General features: G+C 39.5%; 1 protein-coding gene across 1 annotated transcript in view; it reads right to left on the bottom strand.

Moving 5' to 3' along the window:
• The window catches only part of LOC127924170 (uncharacterized), a 31,198-nt gene extending 19,000 nt beyond the window's left edge, over positions 1 to 12,198 (bottom strand). The window contains exon 1 of the mRNA XM_052508630.1: positions 12,117 to 12,198. The gene's annotated coding sequence lies outside the window, so the exon portion shown is untranslated. The remainder of the gene's footprint in view (positions 1 to 12,116) is intronic.
• Between the last annotated feature and the right edge of the window lie 407 nt (positions 12,199 to 12,605).

Here is a 12,605-nt window from a genome sequence, read left to right on the forward strand (position 1 = left end):
ACAGAAGCCCAGTCCCAGTCTAGTTTGACTACAGCAGTCCAGTCCCAGTCCAGTTTGACTACAGCAGTCCAGTCCCAGTCCAGTTTGACTACAGCAGTCCAGTCCCAGTCCAGTTTGACTACAGCAGTCCAGTCCCAGTCCAGTTTGACTACAGCAGTCCAGTCCCAGTCTAGTTTGACTACAGCAGTCCAGTCCCAGTCCAGTTTGACTACAGCAGTCCAGTCCCAGTCCAGTTTGACTACAGCAGTCCAGTCCCAGTCCAGTTTGACTACAGCAGTCCAGTCCCAGTCCAGTTTGACTACAGCAGTCCAGTCCCAGTCCAGTTTGACTACAGCAGTCCAGTCCCAGTCAGTTTGACTACAGCAGTCCAGTTTCCCAGTCCAGTTTGACTACAGCAGTCCAGTTTCCAGCAGTCCAGTTTGACTACATAAGCCCAGTCCCAGTCTAGTTTGACTACACAGCCCAGTCCCAGTCCAGTTTGACTACATAAGCCCAGTCCCAGTCCAGTTTGACTACAGCAGTCCAGTCCCAGTCAGTTTGACTACAGCCCAGTCCCAGTTTAGTTTCACAGCAGTCCAGTCCCAGTCTAGTTTGACTACAGCAGTCTCCAGTCCCAGTCAGTTTGACTACAGCAGTCCAGTCCCAGTCCCAGTCAGTTTGACTACAGCAGTCCAGTCCCAGTCCAGTTTGACTACAGCAGTCCAGTCCCAGTCAGTTTGACTACAGCAGTCCAGTCCCAGTCAGTTTGACTACAGCAGTCCAGTCCCAGTCTAGTTTGACTACAGCAGTCCAGTCCCAGTCAGTTTGACTACAGCAGTCCAGTCCCAGTCTAGTTTGACTACAGCAGTCCAGTCCCAGTCCAGTTTGACTACAGCAGTCCAGTCCCAGTCCAGTTTGACTACAGCAGTCCAGTCCCAGTCAGTTTGACTACAGCAGTCCAGTCCCAGTCAGTTTGACTACAGCAGTCCAGTCCCAGTCCAGTTTGACTACAGCAGTCCAGTTTGACTACAGCAGTCCAGTCCCAGTCCAGTTTGACTACAGCAGCCCAGTCCCAGTCTAGTTTGACTACAGCAGTCCAGTCCCAGTCTAGTTTGACTACAGAAGCCCAGTCCCAGTCTAGTTTCACTACAGAAGCCCAGTCCCAGTCTAGTTTTCACAGCCCCAGTCTAAATGACCAGTCCAGTCCCAGTCTAGTTTCACTACAGAAGCCCAGTCCCAGTCTAGTTTCACTACAGCAGCCCAGTCCCAGTCTAGTTTCACTACAGAAGCCCAGTCCCAGTCTAGTTTCACTACAGAAGCCCAGTCCCAGTCTAGTTTGACTACAGCAGTCCAGTCCCAGTCTAGTTTGACTACAGCAGTCCAGTCCCAGTCTAGTTTGACTACAGCAGTCCAGTCCCAGTCTAGTTTGACTACAGCAGCCCAGTCCCAGTCTAGTTTGACTACAGCAGTCCAGTCCCAGTCTAGTTTGACTACAGAAGCCCAGTCCCAGTCTAGTTTCACTACAGAAGCCCAGTCCCAGTCTAGTTTGACTACAGAAGCCCAGTCCCAGTCTAGTTTGACTACAGAAGCCCAGTCCCAGTCTAGTTTGACTACAGCAGCCCAGTCCCAGTCTAGTTTGACTACAGAAGCCCAGTCCCAGTCTAGTTTGACTACAGAAGCCCAGTCCCAGTCTAGTTTCACTACAGAAGCCCAGTCCCAGTCTAGTTTCACTACAGAAGCCCAGCCCCAGTTCCATCCATGAACACACATTCCAATGTTTGCTGACATGGTAACAATCTGAGGCGTTGTGTTGCTCAGTGAGATATGAGTGGAATCCTCATTTACAGAGTTCTGTTTTGGATCTAAAAATATCCTCCCTGATTTCCATTAAAGTAGTAAAGCCTCTGCCAGGAACCACAGTCTCCTGATGTTTCATCGTGAACTTTCAGACATGTTGTTTTGTCAGTGGTTAGAGCGTTGGACTAGTAACTGGAAGGTTGCAAGTTCAAATCCCCGAGCTGACAAGGTACAAGTCTGTCGTTCTGCCCCTGAACAGGCAGTTAACCCACTGTTCCTAGGCCGTCATTGAAAATAAGAATTTGTTCTTAACTGACTTGCCTAGTTAAATAAAGGTAAAATAAAATAAATAAATCAAATGTATACATGTCAGAGTTGAGAATCGATTAAACAACAATTAGATGCATTGTCCTGTATTGGTTTTCTGATTTAAAAAATAGTAGTGTACAAAGAAGAATCAATACAAATGTTTCTCCCAAAAATATTGTCCAAACATCTGTTTGACATTATAGACAGCAATCCAAGACAGATCAACTTTTAAATCCAAAACACATGAGGATTTTTCTGATGTTATTAAAAGTTTCAAACGTTGTTTTCTTTACAGAAAATCCCTAGTAAGAGGAATTTCACTGCAGTCACAGTGTGGTCTGAATACACAAGACTTCTCAATCAACAACATAGTGGGGCCTTTGATTGACATGTTTTTATTACAGTGTGTCAGCCGTTAGTGTCCCATGAAACCCAACCAGTCCTAGAAACACCTCTCATTATAGTGTTGGATTGTCTGTATAAGGTGGTAGTGAATGGGTGAATCCGCCCTCCAGCATGCATTGTCTGTATAAGGTGGTAGTGAATGGGTGAATCCGCCCTCCAGCATGCATTGTCTGTATAACTGGTAGTGAATGGGTGAATCCGCCCTCCAGCATGCATTGTCTGTATAAGCTGGTAGTGAATGGGTGAATCCCCCTCCAGCATGCATTGTCTGTATAAGGTGGTAGTGAATGGGTGAATCCGCCCTCCAGCATGCATTGTCTGTATAACGTGGTAGTGAATGGGTGAATCCGCCCTCCAGCATGCATTGTCTGTATAAGGTGGTAGTGAATGGGTGAATCCGCCCTCCAGCATGCATTGTCTGTATAAGCTGGTAGTGAATGGGTGAATCCCCCTCCAGCATGCATTGTCTGTATAAGCTGGTAGTGAATGGGTGAATCCCCCCTCCAGCATGCATTGTCTGTATAAGGTGGTAGTGAATGGGTGAATCCCCCCTCCAGCATGCATTGTCTGTATAAGCTGGTAGTGAATGGGTGAATCCCCCCTCCAGCATGCATTGTCTGTATAAGCTGGTAGTGAATGGGTGAATCCCCCTCCAGCATGCATTGTCTGTATAAGCTGGTAGTGAATGGGTGAATCCCCCTCCAGCATGCATTGTCTGTATAAGCTGGTAGTGAATGGGTGAATCCCCCTCCAGCATGCATTGTCTGTATAAGCTGGTAGTGAATGGGTGAATCCGCCCTCCAGCATGCATTGTCTGTATAAGCTGGTAGTGAATGGGTGAATCCCCCTCCAGCATGCATTGTCTGTATAAGCTGGTAGTGAATGGGTGAATCCGCCCTCCAGCATGCATTGTCTGTATAAGCTGGTAGTGAATGGGTGAATCCGCCCTCCAGCATGCATTGTCTGTATAAGTGGTAGTGAATGGGTGAATCCGCCCTCCAGCATGCATTGTCTGTATAAGTGGTAGTGAATGGGTGAATCCGCCTCCAGCATGCATTGTCTGTATAAGTGGTAGTGAATGGGTGAATCCGCCCTCCAGCATGCATTGTCTGTATAGTGGTAGTGAATGGGTGAATCCCCCTCCAGCATGCATTGTCTGTATAAGCTGGTAGTGAATGGGTGAATCCCCCTCAGCATGCATTGTCTGTATAAGCTGGTAGTGAATGGGTGAGCCCCCTCCAGCATGCATTGTCTGTATAAGGTGGTAGTGAATGGGTGAATCCAGCCCTCCAGCATGCATTGTCTGTATAACAGTCTGGTAGTGAATGGGTGAATCCCCCTCCAGCATGCATTGTCTTAACTGGTAGTGAATGGGTGAATCCCCCCCAGCATGCATTGTCTGTATAAGCTGGTAGTGAATGGGTGAATCCAGCCCCAGCCCATTGTCTGTATAAGCTGGTAGTGAATGGGTGAATCCGCCCTCCAGCATGCATTGTCTGTATAAGCTGGTAGTGAATGGGTGAATCCGCCCTCCAGCATGCATTGTCTGTATAAGGTGGTAGTGAATGGGTGAATCCGCCCTCCAGCATGCATTGTCTGTATAAGGTGGTAGTGAATGGGATGCATATCCACACATGTATTATCTGGGATTTCTAAATGCTGGAGGGAGGACTGTGGAGGGAAGATGAGGGGGGTGAAGGGAGGATGACGATGAGAAGTAAGATGGAAGATGAGGGGGGATGAAGGGAGGATGACGAGGAGAAGTAAGATGGAAGGTGAGGGGGATGAAGGGAACGACGTCCCAGAAGTAAGATGGAAGGTGAGGGGGGATTGACGAGTCCAGTAAGATGGAAGGTTGAAGGGAGGATGACATGAGAAGTAAGATGGAAGGTGAGGGGGGATGAAGGGAGGACGACGAGGAGAAGTAAGATGAAGATGAGGGAGGGTGAAGGGAGGATGAGGAGAAGTAAGTGTACACAGTGTACATATTACATGTGGATTAGTATAAACTGTCTCTACATATTACATGTGGATTAGTATAAACTGTCTCTACATACTGCATGTGGATTAGTATAAACTGTCTCTACATACTGCATGTGGATTAGTATAAACTGTCTCTACATACTGCATGTGGATTAGTATAAACTGTCTCTACATACTGCATGTGGATTAGTATAAACTGTCTCTACATACTGCATGTGGATTAGTATAAACTGTCTCTACATACTGCATGTGGATTAGTATAAACTGTCTCTACATACTGCATGTGGATTAGTATAAACTGCCTCTACATCTACATGTGGATTAGTATAAACTGTCTCTACATACTACATGTGGATTAGTATAAACTGTCTCTACATACTGCAGTGGATTAGTATAAACTGTCTCTACATACTACATGTGGATTAGTATAAACTGTCTCTACATACTACATGTGGATTAGTATAAACTGTCTCTACATACTACATGTGGATTAGTATAAACTGTCTCTACATACTACATGTGGATTAGTTTAAACTGTCTCTACATACTACATGTGGATTAGTATAAACTGTCTCTACATACTGCATGTGGATTTGTATAAACTGTCTCTACATACTGCATGTGGATTAGTATAAACTGTCTCTACATAACATGTGGATTAGTATAAACTGTCTCTACATACTACATGTGGATTAGTATAAACTGTCTCTACATACTGCATGTGGATTAGTTAAACTGTCTCTACATACTACAGTGGATTTGTTTAAACTGTCTCTACATACTACATGTGGATTAGTATAAACTGTCTCTACATACTACATGTGGATTAGTATAAACTGTCTCTACATACATACATGTGGATTAGTATAAACTGTCTCTACATACTACATGTGGATTAGTATAAACTGTCTCTACATACTACATGTGGATTAGTATAAACTGTCTCTACATACTACATGTGGATTAGTTTAAACTGTCTCTACATACTACATGTGGATTAGTATAAACTGTCTCTACATACTACATGTGGATTTGTTTAAACTGTCCCATACTACATGTGGATTAGTATAAACTGTCTCTACATACTACATGTGATTTGTATAAACTGTCTCTACATACTACCATGTGGATTAGTATAAACTGTCTCTACATACTACATGTGGATTAGTATAAACTGTCTCTACATACTACATGTGGATTAGTATAAACTGTCTCTACATATACATGTGGATTAGTATAAACTGTCTCTACATACTACATGTGGATTAGTATAAACTTCTCTACATACTACATGTCCCATTAGTTTAAACTGTCTACATATTGGTACATACTACATGTGGTTTGTATAAGTCCAGCCCTCCACTACATGCATCCAGTAAACTGTTCTACATACACAGTCCAGTGGATTAGTAAACTACCAGCAGTGCATTGTTTGTATAAACTGTCTCTACAGTCCATGTCCCAGTTAGTGTCTCTACAGCACTCCATGTCCCAGTGAATAAACCAGTTCTCTACATATTACATGCAGTCCATTCAGTGTTGACTAAACTGTCCCTCTACAGCATCCAGCATTGTCTACATACTACATGTGGTAGTGAATGTGGATTTGTTTAAACTGTCCCCTCCAGCATGCATTGTCTACATACTACAGCAAGTGGATTAGTGACATGTGGATTTGAAACTGTCCCTCCAGCATGCATTGTCTGTATAAGCTGGTAGTGAATGGGTGAATCCTCCATATGCATTGTCTAGTATAAACTGGTATCTGAATGGGTAGTATAAACTGCCCTCCAGCATGCATTGTTGTATAACTGTGGTACATGAATGGGATTTGTTTAAACTGTCTCTACATCCAGCATGCATAAACTGTCTCTACATACTACATGTGGATTAGTGAATGTGGTGTATAAACTGTCTCTACATACCAGCATGTGCATTAGTATAAACTGTCTATAATACTGGTGGATTTGTTTAAACTGTCTCCATCCATGTGCATTAGCATTGTCTACATACTAATGTGGTAGTATAAACTGTCTCTACATATTACATGTGGATTTGTTTAAACTGTCTCTACTCCAGCTTAGTATTGTCTACATATACATGTGGATTAGTGTCTCTACATACTCCATGGGCTTTGTTTAATCTGTCCTCATACAGCATGCATTGTATAAACTGTCTCTACATAACATGTGGTAGTGAATGTGGATTTGTTTAAATCCCACCTACAGCACTACATGTGGATTAGTATAAACTGTAAACTCTACATACTACATGTGGATTTGTTTAAACTGTCTCTACATACTACATGTGGATTTGTAAACTGTCTCTACATACTACAGTGGATTAGTATAAAATGGGTACATACTACATGTGGATTAGTATAAACTGTCTCTACATACAGCATGCATTGTATAAACTGTCTCTACATACTACATGTGGATTTAGTCACTAGAACTGTCTCTACATACTACATGTGGATTAGTATAAACTGTCTCTACATACTACATGTGGATTTGTTTAAACTGTCTCTACATACTACATGTGATTAGTATAAACTGTCTCTACATACTACATGGATTTGTTTAAACTGTCTCCATACTACATGTGGATTTAGTATAAACTGTCTCTACATACTACATGTGGATTTGTTTAAACTGTCTCTACATACTACATGTGGCATAAACTGTCTCTACATACTACATGTGGATTAGTATAAACTGTCTCTACATACTCCATGTGATTAGTATAAACTGTATACATACTACATGTGGATTAGTATAAACTGGTCTCTACATACTACATGTGATTAGTATAAACTGTCTCTACATACTACATGTGGATTAGTATAAACTGTCTCTACATATTACATGTGGATTTGTTTAAACTGTCTCTACATATTACATGTGGATTAGTATAAACTGTCTCTACATACTACATGTGGATTAGTATAAACTGTCTCTACATATTACATGTGGATTTGTTTAAACTGTCTCTACATATTACATTGGATTAGTATAAACTGTCTCTACATACTAATGGGATTAGTATAAACTGTCTCTACATATTACATGTGGATTTGTTTAAACTGTCTCTACATATTACATGTGGATTAGTATAAACTGTCTCTACATACTACATGTGGATTAGTATAAACTGTCTCTACATACTACATGTGGATTTGTTTAAACTGTCTCTACATACTACATGTGGATTAGTATAAACTGTCTCTACATATTACATGTGGATTAGTTTAAACTGTCTCTACATACTACATGTGGATTTGTTTAAACTGTCTCTACATACTACATGTGGATTAGTATAAACTGTCTCTACATACCACATGTGGATTAGTATAAACTGTCTCTACATACCACATGTGGATTAGTATAAACTGTCTCTACATATTACATGTGGATTGTATAAACTGTCTCTACATAACGATTAGTATAAACTGTCTCTACATACTAATGTGGTGAAACTGTCTCTACATACTACATGTGGATTAGTATAAACTGTCTCTACATACTACATGTGGATTAGTGTCTCTACATACTACATGGGATTAGTATAAACTGTCTCTACATACTACATCTGCATTAGTATTGTCTCTACATACTAATGTGGATTAGTATAAACTGTCTCTACATACTACATGGGATTGTATAAACTGTCTCTACATACTACATGTGGATTAGTATAAACTGTCTCTACATACTACATGTGGATTTGTTTAAACTGTCTCTACATATACATGTGGATTAGTATAAACTGTCTCTACATACTACATGTGGATTTGTTTAAACTGTCTCTACATGCATTGTGGATTAGTATAAACTGTCTCTACATACTACATGTGGATTTGTTTAAACTGTCTCTACATACTACATGTGGATTAGTATAAACTGTCTGTACATACTACATGTGTGATTTGTTTAAACTGTCTCTACATACTACATGTGATTTGTTTAAACTGTCTCTACATACTACATGTGGATTAATAAACTGTCTCTAGCATGCATTGATTTGTTTAAACTGTCTCTACATACTACATGTGGATTTGTTTAAACTGTCTCTACATACTAATGTGGTAGTGAATGGGTGAATCTGTCCCTCCATACTGCATTGGATTAGTATAAACTGGTAGTGACATATGGGTGAATATAAACTGTCTCCAGCATACTACATTGTTAGTATAAACTGGTAGTGAATGGGTGAATCCGCCCTCCAGCATGCATTGTCTGTAAACTAGTGAATGGGTGAATACTCCAGCATGTGGATTAGTATAAACTGTCTCTCCATACTGCATGTGTCTAGTATAAACTGCTACATAGTGACATGTGGATTTGTTTAAACTGTCTCCATCCAGGATTAGTATTGTCTGTATACAGGATTTGGTACATGACATGGGATTAGTATAAACTGTCTCTACATACTACATGTGGATTCTGTATAAACTGTCTCTACATACTACATGTGATTAGTATAAACTGTCTCTACATACTACATGTGGATTTGTTTAAACTGTCTCTACATACTACATGTGGATTAGTATAAACTGTCCTACAGCATGTGGATTGTTTAAACTGGTACATACTACATGTGGATTAGTATAAACTGTCTCTACATACTGATGTGGATTAGTATAAACTGTCTCTACATATTACATTGTTAGTATAAACTGTCTCTACATACTACATGTGGATTAGTATAAACTGTCTCTACATACTACATGTGGATTAGTGTAAACTGTCTCTACATACTACATGTGGATTAGTATAAACTGTCTCTACATACTACATGTGGATTAGTATAAACTGTCTCTACATAGCATGTGGATTAGTAAACTGTCTCTACATAACATGTGGATTAGTATAAACTGTCTCTACATACTACATGTGGATTAGTATAAACTGTCTCTACATACTACATGTGGATTAGTATAAACTGTCTCTACATATACATGTGGATTAGTATAAACTGTCTCTACATATTACATGTGGATTAGTATAAACTGTCTCTACATACTACATGTGGATTAGTATAAACTGTCTCTACATACTACATGTGGATTAGTATAAACTGTCTCTACATACTACATGCATTAGCATAAACTGTCTCTACATACTACATGGATTAGTATAAACTGTCTCTACATACTACATGTGGATTAGTATAAACTGTCTCTACATACTACATGTGATTAGTATAAACTGTCTCTACATACTACATGTGGATTAGTATAAACTGTCTCTACATACTACATGTGGATTAGTATAAACTGTCTCTACATACTACATGTGGATTAGTATAAACTGTCTCTACATACTACATGTGGATTAGTTAAACTGTCTCTACATACTACATGTGGATTAGTATAAACTGTCTCTACATACTACATGTGGATTAGTATAAACTGTCTCTACATACTACATGTGGATTAGTATAAACTGTCTCTACATACTACATGTGGATTTGTATAAACTGTCTCTACATACTACATGTGGATCCAGCATAAACTGTCTCTACATATTACATGTGGATTAGTATAAACTGTCTCTACATACTACATGTGGATTAGTATAAACTGTCTCTACATATTACATGTGGATTAGTATAAACTGTCTCTACATACTACATGTGGATTTGTATAAACTGTCTCTACATACTGCATGTGGATTTGTTTAAACTGTCTCTACATACTACATGTGGATTAGTATAAACTGTCTCTACATACTACATGTGGATTAGTATAAACTGTCTCTACATATTACATGTGGATTAGTATAAACTGTCTCTACATACTACATGTGGATTAGTATAAACTGTCTCTACATACTACATGTGGATTTGTTTAAACTGTCTCTACATACTACATGTGGATTAGTATAAACTGTCTCTACATACTACATGTGGATTAGTATAAACTGTCTCTACATACTACATGTGGATTAGTATAAACTGTCTCTACATATTACATGTGGATTTGTATAAACTGTCTCTACATACTACATGTGGATTAGTATAAACTGTCTCTACATACTACATGTGGATTAGTATAAACTGTCTCTACATACTGCATGTGGATTAGTATAAACTGTCTCTACATACTACATGTGGATTAGTATAAACTGTCTCTACATACTACATGTGGATTAGTATAAACTGTCTCTACATACTACATGTGGATTAGTATAAACTGTCTCTACATACTACATGTGGATTAGTATAAACTGTCTCTACATACTACATGTGGATTAGTATAAACTGTCTCTACATACTACATGTGGATTAGTATAAACTGTCTCTACATACTGCATGTGGATTAGTATAAACTGTCTCTACATACTACATGTGGATTAGTATAAACTGTCTCTACATACTACATGTGGATTAGTATAAACTGTCTCTACATACTACATGTGGATTAGTATAAACTGTCTCTACATACTACATGTGGATTAGTATAAACTGTCTCTACATACTACATGTGGATTAGTATAAACTGACTCTACATACTACATGTGGATTAGTATAAACTGTCTCTACATACTACATGTGGATTAGTATAAACTGTCTCTACATACTACATGTGGATTAGTATAAACTGTCTCTACATACTACATGTGGATTAGTATAAACTGTCTCTACATACTACATGTGGATTAGTATAAACTGTCTCTACATACTACATGTGGATTAGTATAAACTGTCTCTACATACTACATGTGGATTAGTATAAACTGTCTCTACATACTACATGTGGATTAGTATAAACTGTCTCTACATACTACATGTGGATTAGTATAAACTGTCTCTACATACTACATGTGGATTTGTTTAAACTGTCTCTACATATTACATGTGGATTAGTATAAACTGTCTCTACATACTACATGTGGATTAGTATAAACTGTCTCTACATACTACATGTGGATTAGTATAAACTGTCTCTACATACTGCATGTGGATTAGTATAAACTGTCTCTACATACTACATGTGGATTAGTATAAACTGTCTCTACATACTACATGTGGATTAGTATAAACTGTCTCTACATACTACATGTGGATTAGTATACACTGTCTCTACATACTACATGTGGATTAGTATAAACTGTCTCTACATACTACATGTGGATTAGTATAAACTGTCTCTACATACTACATGTGGATTAGTATAAACTGTCTCTACACACTACATGTGGATTAGTTTAAACTGTCTCTACATACTACATGTGGATTAGTATAAACTGTCTCTACATACTACATGTGGATTAGTATAAACTGTCTCTACATACTGCATGTGGATTAGTATAAACTGTCTATACATACTACATGTGGATTAGTATAAACTGTCTCTACATACTACATGTGGATTAGTTTAAACTGTCTCTACATACTACATGTGGATTAGTATAAACTGTCTCTACATACTACATGTGGATTAGTATAAACTGACTCTACATACTACATGTGGATTAGTTTAAACTGTCTCTACACACTACATGTGGATTAGTATACACTGTACACACTACATGTGGATTAGTATACACTGATTGTGATTCTGTAAAATGGAAGGATGAGAGGGAGGAGTGTGATGGGAGGAGAAGAGAGGAGTGATGAGAGGATGTAAGGGTTCTTACCTGGTGGTCCTGGGGGACCTCTGGGGCCCTGTGTCCCCACACCTTGACTCCCCCTCTCCCCCTTCTCTCCTGGGAGACCTGAGGACAGACGACACACAAAGTACATATGACCTTGACAGAAAGTCACCATGTCCTCATGCAACTTCTCACATTTTCCTAGTTCCTCTCTGATACCCAGTACACTGTTCTTCATCTAGTCAGACTGTCCTCTACTATGTCTGGTCTTCATCTAGTCAGACTGTCCTCCTCTACTATGTCTGGTCTTCATCTAGTCAGACTGTCCTCCTCTACTATGTCTGGTCTTCATCTAGTCAGACTGTCCTCCTCTACTATGTCTGGTCTTCATCTAGTCGGACTGTCCTCCTCTACTATGTCTGGTCTTCATCTAGTCAGACTGTCCTCTACTATGTCTGGTCTTCATCTAGTCAGACTGTCCTCTACTATGTCTGGTCTTCATCTAGTCAGACTGTCCTCTACTATGTCTGGTCT

Source organism: Oncorhynchus keta, unplaced genomic scaffold, assembly GCF_023373465.1.
Source record: "Oncorhynchus keta strain PuntledgeMale-10-30-2019 unplaced genomic scaffold, Oket_V2 Un_contig_3758_pilon_pilon, whole genome shotgun sequence".
In the NCBI taxonomy this organism is placed as follows: domain Eukaryota; kingdom Metazoa; phylum Chordata; class Actinopteri; order Salmoniformes; family Salmonidae; genus Oncorhynchus; species Oncorhynchus keta.